Genomic DNA, 9,266 nt, shown 5'->3' with positions numbered 1-9,266 from the left:
CATGAAATGTGCCCATCAGAGTGCCCCTCAACATAAAATGTGCCCATCAGAGTGCCCCTTAACATGAAATGTGCCTGACAGAGTGCCCCTTAACATACAATAAGGGGCATGCTGATGGGCACATGTTATGTTGAGGGGCACTTTGATGGGCACAGGTAATGTTAAGGGGAACTCTGATGAGCACATTCTATGCTGTGCCCATCAGAGTACCCCTTAACATTAAATGTGCCCATCAGAGTGCCCCTGTAAGACTACACCCTACCTTGAAAGCAGACAGGAGCTGTGCCGGGATCCTTGCTGGACGCTTGTGTACAGGCAGGGAGCTGAAAGGTGTGGGGCACACACGTGACATCATGCTGCCCTGATGACCACTCTGCTCAGTGGCGGATCTGTCATTGCTGGCTGGTGGTCCGGGCAGCAGTGCTGCTGGGGCCGGTCATGAACCGCGGTCCACCACCGCTGCTGTAGACCATTAGGCAGACTCAGAGTGCATGAAGAATAGACTTTCCCAGAAGTGTCTGATTCTTTGGTGCCTTCAGTGGTGGGGACAACAGGAGAGGTAAGTATTCACTTTCATCTTTACAGAGAAAAATTGTGCCTGTTCATAGAACGGGCTGAATACGGAAGGGGGCATCATTCCAGTGGTGGCAAGCTCAGAAGTGTCTTGGTACAGTGGTGGCAAGCACAGAGGTGGGCATCGATGTTGTGGCAAGCAGGAGAGATGGTAACAGCAGGGTTGGAAGAAAGGTGGTCTGATGCAGTGGTGAGAGTCAAAGTTGATGTGCAGGTGTGGTGCTAGGAAGGGAGGATGGGGGTCAGCTGTAGTGGTGGGGGAGGTAGGACAGGGAAAGTGGTTTTGGTGGAAAGGTGGGGTGGTTTTAGCCATGGTGGTGAGGTCTGGCAGGGGATCCCCATCAGAGACCACCCTTACTTCAGGATCACCATCAAAGTCCACCTTATGGCATAATCCCCATCAAAGTCTACCCGTACATCAGAGTCCCCCTTACATGAGAGTCCCCATCAGGGTCCACCCGTACCTCACACACTTACAGTATGGTTGGGAGCCTGGTGAGCCCAAGAGCATGGCTGTAGCAGCAGGCAGAGATGGAGCAGGTCTGAAAAAAGGAAGTACCACCCTCCTATGAATGTTGGGGCAAGCACATTATTGGGTGTTAGGACTCCAGTGATCCTAGCAACCAATGACAGTGCAGCCAAGGGAACCTGCACTGGAGAGAACGCAGTTGTGGAGAAACAGAGACTGTAGACCGACCCGAAGACCTCTGGGAGAGACCACTGACCCTAGCAGTAGGTCATACAGTGAGCTGGACTTGGAAGACCCCTGCTCTATAGTGAGGCTGTCAGTCTTCTAGCCACCTGTGGGGGGTGCTATGCATATCATGTTATTAGGGGAAGGGGGAAGCCGTACACAAATCCAAGCTAAGAAGAAGGAGGAAAAAAAAGATGCCGCAACATGTTGTGCATAAAGTTAAATTAAACTTTTTTTTTTAATGAAGTTTAAAAAAGTAAACATTTCATGTGTGCTACGTGCACCGTAACGCGCGCCTGCTGGTATAAAGAGGCCCTAAGGGGGGATACAAAAACTTCATTTTACTTCCTATATTCTTTCTTTACAAAAAGAAAGAACAGGATTGGCACTTTTAGTAAGGCGACGTGGTCACTTTAATTTGGCTTGCGTAATTGTTTTATTTTTCTTTCTGCTCAAGCATTGGCTATCTCCCCCTCTCTCCGTGTCATGCAGCAGCCAATCAGAGCATTCCCAAGCTCCGGTACTCTAAAACCCCTTTTTTCATACATTATCAGTGTTTCCTGTGTTGTGAATTCTGCGGTAGAGCTGCTGATAACCATTCATCTTGGTCTGAAGTCGGGATTTGTAATGCGTATGTCACAAACAGGCAAACGACCAGTGCGATCATCAATCATGTCTGAAAACGAGAAACTAGCTAAATTTTTTCAATTAGGTTTTTAAAATGAAAATTCTTCCAGGGCCTCAGGCAAATGTGAACTGAGGACAAATGGTATTTTCTTTAAAACAAGTGTTTAACTTTTTAAAAAGATAATAGAGGTTATATTACATGGCTGTTTTAGGGGAAAATAGCACTTAGCAATGTTCTTTAACCAACAAAATACTGGGAAAAAAAGTGGTGGACTCTGGAGGTTTTCTGGAGCATCATTTATAAATGGTGCTGTGGAATACACAAATGGATGGCCAATGCACCAATAAATGGCTCTGATGGTTTTGGCATTGAACAGCTCACATCAAAAGCACAATGTACGGAGCCAGTCAGAGCTGCTCTGTACCTTGTGACCTCTGTGAAGCAGCGTTCACAGACATTCAGCCCATTCACACTGGAAGAAGAGGAGCACTTAATGGAGAGCGGTACAACAGGCAACAGTGAAGCATGGTGAAGGTTCCTTGCAAGTTTGGAGCTGCATTTCTGCAAATGGATTTCGACAGGATCAATGGTGTCCTCAATGCTGAGAGATACAGGCAGTTACTTCATCATGCCATACCATCAATGAGGCTTGTGATTGGCTCCATATTTATTCTGCTGCAGGACAATGACCCCAAACATACAGCCAATGTCATTAAGAACTATCTTCAGTGTAAAGAAGAACAAGGAGTCCTGGAAGTAATGGTTTGGCCCTCACAGATCCCTGATCTCAACATCATGGAGTCTGTCTGGGATTACATGAAGAGACAGAAGGATTTGAAGCAGTCTACATCCACAGAAGATCTGTGGTTAGTTCTCCAAGATGTTTGAAACAACCTACCTGCCGAGTTCCTTCAAAAACTGTGTACAAGTCTACCTAGAAGAATTTATGCTGTTTTAAAGGCAAAGGGTGGTCACAACAAATACTGATTTGATTTGGATTTCTCTTCTGTTAGTCTCCTTTTTTATTCAACTTATTTTGTTAATTGATAAAAAATAATATTAACACTTCTATTTCTGATTAAAGTTATAGTTGAACATATATATATATATATATATATATATATAGTATATACATATATACACACCGCTAAAAAAAAATAAAGTAAAACTTTTTAATCAGAGTATAGCATCAACTCAATAAAACTCCTGGGATATTGATCAGGTCAGTTAAGCAGCAGAGGGGGTTGTTAATCAGTTTCAGCTGTATTCATGTTAATGAAATTAACAGGTGCACTAGATGGGTAACAATGAGACAACCCCCAAAACCAAAATGGTTTTACAGGTGGAGGCCACTAACATTTTTTTCCCCTACTCATCTTTTCTTACAGTTTTTTGCTAGTTTTGCATTTGGCTAGGGTCAGTGTCACTACTGGTAGCATGAGGAGATAACTGGACCCTACAGAGGTTGCACAGGCAGTCCAACTCCTCCAGGAAGGCACATCAATATGTACCATTGCCAGGTTTGCTGTGTCTCCCAGCACAGTCTCAAGAGCATGGAGGAGATTCCAGGAGGCAGGCAGTTACTCTAGGAGAGCTGGACAGGGCCCTAGAAGGTCCTTAACCCATCCGCAGGACAAATATCTGCTCTTTTGTGCAAGGAGGAACAGGATGAGCTCTGCCAGAGCCCTACAAAATGACCTCCAGCAGGCCACTGGTGTGAATGTCTCTGACTAATCAGAAACAGGCTTCATGAAGGTGGCCTGAGGGCCCGACGTCCTCTAGTGGGCCCTGTGCTCACTGCCCGGCACCATAGAGCTGGACTGGCATTTGCCATTTGAACACCAGAATTGGCAGGTCCACCACTGGCACCCTGTGCTTTTCACAGATGAGAGCAGGTTCACCCTGAGCACATGACAGACGTGAAAGGGTCTGGAGAAGCCGTGGAGAATGTTCTGCTGCCTGTAACATCGTTCAGTATGACCGATTAGTGGGTCAGTGATGGTCTGGGGAGGCATATCCATGGAGGGACGCACAGACCTCTACATGCTAGACAATGGCACCCTGACTGCCATTAGGTATCGGGATGAAATCCTTGGACCCATTGTCAGACCCTACGCTGGTGCAGTGGGTCCTGGGTTCCTCCTGGTGCACGACAATGCCCGGCCTCATGTGGCGAGAGTATGCAGGCAGTTCCTGAAGGATGAAGGAATTGTTACCATTGATTGGCCCCCACGCTCGCCTGACCTAAATCCAATTGAACCCCTCTGGGATGTCATGTTGCGGGCCATCCGACGCCTCCAGGTTGCATCTCAGACTATCCAGGAGCTCAGTGATGCCCTGGTCCAGATCTGGGAGGAAATACCCCAGGACACCATCCGTCATCTCATTAGGAGCATGTCCCGATGTTGTCAGGCATACATACAAGCACGTGGGGGCCATACAAACTACTGAGGACCATTTAGTTGCTGCAATGAAATTTCAGCCAAATAGACTAGCCTGCTGCATCATTTTTTCACTTAGATTTTCGGGGTGTCTTTGAATTCAGTCCTCTGTATGTTGATCATTTTCATTTCCATCAAACGATGGGACATACTTACGTTCCTGACACATTACCCATCCATATCAGTATAGAGATCTGATGTGTTTTCAGAGTGTTCCTTTCTTTTTTTTTAGCAGTGTGTGTGTGTGTATATATATATAATATGTGTGTTTGTGTGTTAAATGTGTAAGAGGAAGAGTGTTAGCTCCTTTGGCCAGAACCGATTTGAAAATGATTAGTGTAGCTTATGTTTTCATTTTAATAAATTCTTCTCTAATATTTAAAGCTGAACTCCAGGGAAGAAGAAATTATCCCCCTGCAATAGGGCTGCAAGCAGGGGTGGACTGACAACTCATGGGGCCTCCGGGCAATAGGGGATCATGGGGCCCCCTACTGACCCTGGGCCCTCGGGCAGTGCCCGTGTTTCCAAATGGCCAGTCCGCCCCTGGCTGCAAGGGAAGATATTCTCTTGAGTGGTGAACTGTTCCTGACATCATGAAGCCCAGAGCAGGTCCCATAGCCCCTACTACTGCTGTATCGTGGGGGAGCGCTGTTTGCCAGAGGAGCGGAGATTCATGTGAGCATAAGGCTTTCTCCTGTCCCCTGGACAAAACAAGTACTTTACCTCTACAGTGCACAGCCCCACTGCAGGGGAATTTTTTTTTTTTTTTTCTACCGGGACTGTGGCATTAAAATAATTCGGCAGTATCTTCAGCTCTCTCTTACATTCTAAAGTTGATCACGTGTATCCCAACTTCAGAAAGGCGATTTTGCAAATGATCCTTTTCAATTCATCTGAAGTCTTTTCTTCCATGCCAGCAGGTGGCGACGTCAGCCATGGACATTTTTGTTTATAATGTATATCTGGACAAAATACTCTAATACTGTTGTTTTATGTATTAGATATTTATATAGTGCAAACAATTTCCGCAGCATTTTATATATATATATATATATATATATATATATATATATATACACACACATTCACATCAGTCCTTCACATCAGATATTTATATAGTGCCAACAATTTCCGCAGCACCTTTCAAACATATATATATATATATATATATATATAGTACATTCACATAAGTCCTTGTCAAAGAGCTCACAATCGAAGGTCCCTTACATTCATACACACACACACATATTATGGCCAAATTAGACAGGAGCCAATTAATCTACCAGCATGCCTTTGGAGTGTGGGAGGAAACCAGAACACCCGGAGGAAACCCACGCAGGCACAGAAAGAATGCGCAAACTCCATGCAGGTAGTGCCGTGGTTGGGATTTAAACCGATGACCCTAGTACTGCCAAGTGAAAGTGTTAACAAGTTAGTAATAACAATAATATAACATGCAAGCACATTCCCCATGTTCTCGGACTTGAAAAACATTTCAAGAACAAAAAAATACCTGGCGATTCTGTCAGAAATCCAGTGAGCTCCTAACTTACCATCTGGGATGACAACTCCCAAGCAGTGTTGCCTGCCCAGCCACGTTTCTCTAGCCAAACTACATAGCACCACCCCCCTCTGCTCATCTCTATACCATAGGGGAGAGGTGTTCTTCAGTCCAGCACAGGATAACACAGAGAGGATTGATGACACGTTGGGGATTTCAGTGGAGCAGAGGCAGTGTTGTCAGCTCAGCAGATTTATGGCAGATCAACATGCATTTGTCTTTTCTTACAGTGTTTTTAAAGATAAAAGGTTCTCCATTTCAGAGATGTACTGAGCGTGTCTTGTTTATTTTTTGCATGCCCTGACATACACTTTAAGGGAAGTGACTGAAAATGTGCCTATTGAGTATGAAAGAAGGAACAATGTTATCTCTTCTTAAAATGGAATTGTTGAAAGGCACAGTAAAGGAGAGCTCCTTGCTGTAATAACATTTTGTGATTTTTTTTTCCAATATAACCTGGGCAATAAAAGTAGAAATAATACTTTGTGAATATATATTTATTGGGCTGCCTGCCTTTACACGCACATGAACTTTAATGACATCCCAGTCTTAGTCCGTAGGGTTCAATATTGAGTTGGCCCCGCCCTTTGCAGCTATAACAGCTTCAACTCTTCTGGGAAGGCCGTCCACAAGGTTTAGGAGGGTGTCTATGGGAAGGTTTGACCATTCTTCCAGAAGCACATTTGTGAGGTCAGGCACTGATGTCGGGGGAGGAGGCCTGGCTCACAGTCTCCGCTCTAATTCATCCCAAATGTGTTCTATGGGGTTGAGGTCAGGACTCTGTGCAGGTCAGTCAAGTTCCTCCACCCCAAACTCCCTCATCCATGTCTTTATGGACCTTGCTTTTCGCACTGGTGTGAAGTCATGTTGGTACAGGAAGGGACCATCCCCAAACTCTTCCCACAAAGTTGGGAGCATGAAATTGTCCAAAATGTGTTGGTATGCTGACACCTTAAGAGTTCCCTTCACTGGAACTAGGGGGCCAAACCCAACCCCTGAAAAACAACCCCACACCATAATCCCTCCACCAAACTTTACACTTGGTACAATGCAGTCAGGAAAGTACCGTTCTCCTGGCAACCCCCAAACCCAGACACGTCCATCAGATTGCCAGACAGAGAAGCGTGATTGGTCACTCCAGAGAACATGTCTCCACTGCTCTAGAGTCCAGTGGCGGCACAGTTGACACCATGGCATCCGACGCTTTGCATTGCACTTGGTGATGTAAGGCTTGGATGCAGCTGCTCGGCCATGGAAACCCATTCCATGAAGCTCTCTACACACTGTTGTTGTGCTAATCTGAAGACCACATGAAGTTTGGAGGTCTTTAGCTATTGACTCTGCAGACAGTTGGTGACTTCTGCGCACTGTGTGCTTCACCATGCGCTGACCCCGCTCTGTCATGTTACGTGGCCTACCACTTGGTGGCTGAGTTGCTGTTGTTCCCAGTTGCTTCCACTTTGTTATAATGCCACTAACAGTTGACCGTGGAATATTTAGTAGCCAGGAAATGTCACGGATGGACTTATTGCACAGGTGGCAACCTATCACGGGACCACGCTTGGAGTCACTGAGCTCCTGAGAGCGACCCATTCTTTCACAAATGTTTGTAAAAACAGTCTGCATGCCTAGGTGATGATTTTATACACCTGTGGTCATGGAGGTGATTGGAACACCTAAATCACATGATTTGGAGGGCGGGGACGATATGTTTGGCAATATAGTGTGTGTGTGTATATATATATATATATATATATATATATATATATATATGAGTAAATGTACTGAACATACACATTCATGTATGTGAAGTTGGCATTCATAGTGGGCCAGAGGAACTGCATATTTTACACACCAAAAGGCTATCCAAGCACTCATTACTATGTTAATTTATACAGGAGGTAATTACCTTTCCTTTGTTATGTTGGGTTATCCTGTTTTTGGGTACATATGTGGAGAGTTGGGGGAAGTTTCACAGCAGGTTATTTGCAATTAGATTGGAATATTCATGGTGGGCTTGTTTATGGTGAAGAGAGCAGATTTGCCATGAACAAGACAAGGAGTATCTATTTAACTTTTTAATTAAAATCTATGCATGCAGCTATTGTAGGTCTAGACTCAGAAGATCACACATGCTACTAAAAGTGGCCAGAGTGCTTGCCATTGTACTGAATGGGAAAATGGTTAAATGTCACATGAGAAAGGGTCACAGGCAGGTTCTCTGGAGGTTTCTAATGATTGCCTGAATATTCCTGTCATCTGCCAGGTCTGTACCTCTGTCTTATGAACTCCCTGAACTGATTGAATGCATCTCTCTAGAAAAGAACCGTTAGTTGCAGCGGGAAAAGTACAATTATAAATATACACTGAACATCCGGAGAAGGGCTGGATTTCTGTCTATGAACTTATCTAAATCCATCTCTGGCAAAGAACTGTTGTACTACTAATGATAAGACAACATTGCAAATGACCTACTTTGAAATGTAACAAGTTGGCCCCTGAGTGCCCTGGTTATCTTACATAAAATTAACATAGCAAAGAGTTCTTGGCTGCTTTTGTTGTGTAAAATACATCTAGTTCAGTCATATTCTGTCTCGGTCAATAACTTGAGAATACACCACATAATATATCATTTTTTTTAATACACATATTAAAACGCTGATAAAATCTACTGCTGAACACAAGTTTTCTGTGTTAAAAAAAAACAAAAAAAAACTGTAAACTTAACTGCCTGTAAACGACAATGTGTACATGGACACATAGGAGAACATTAGGGAGAGTTCAGGGGCTGCTGAACCCCCCGCAGAACAGCTCCTAAATGTGAGTTTATCAGCTGCAGTGTACATGAGCCCTAACATTGTGCATTAGAAGCTGCAGCAAGTCAGATAGAGTCCACCTCATTTCCTGGCTGGAGGGCACCCAGCATCATCTAGCTCTTTCAGCCACATGCGGCTCTTTACACGCTTTAATGCGGCTCTTGTGTGCTGGGCGCCCGCTCCCCTCCCTCCTCTCGGGCGGCAGGGACTCTGCAGCGTGATCCAAAAAAAAAAAACAGCCAGGGCAGCGCGCTCAAATGCAATGATTGGCCAGTCTCGCTGCCACTCACATCCTGATAGCCAGTGATTGGCTGTCAGGATGTGTGTAGGCGGGGCAGCGTGACGAACGTGAGAGGAGCTAGGCTCCTCTCACAGTCCGCCCTGAAGACCGGAACGGCGCGGGAACACGGCGAGAGGAACGCGCAGAGAAAAGGTAAGTGAATTGACACAGGGGGGACTTGGCTTACTACTTGCTACTTACTTACTACTACTATATGAGGGATGAATTAATATGGGGGATGAATTACTATATGGGGGATGAATTACTATATGA

This window comes from Staurois parvus, unplaced genomic scaffold, assembly GCF_062004578.1.
Source record: "Staurois parvus isolate SC_StPar_1 unplaced genomic scaffold, SC_StPar_1.0 ptg000173l, whole genome shotgun sequence".
In the NCBI taxonomy this organism is placed as follows: domain Eukaryota; kingdom Metazoa; phylum Chordata; class Amphibia; order Anura; family Ranidae; genus Staurois; species Staurois parvus.
Note: the sequence above shows the minus strand (reverse complement) of the source record.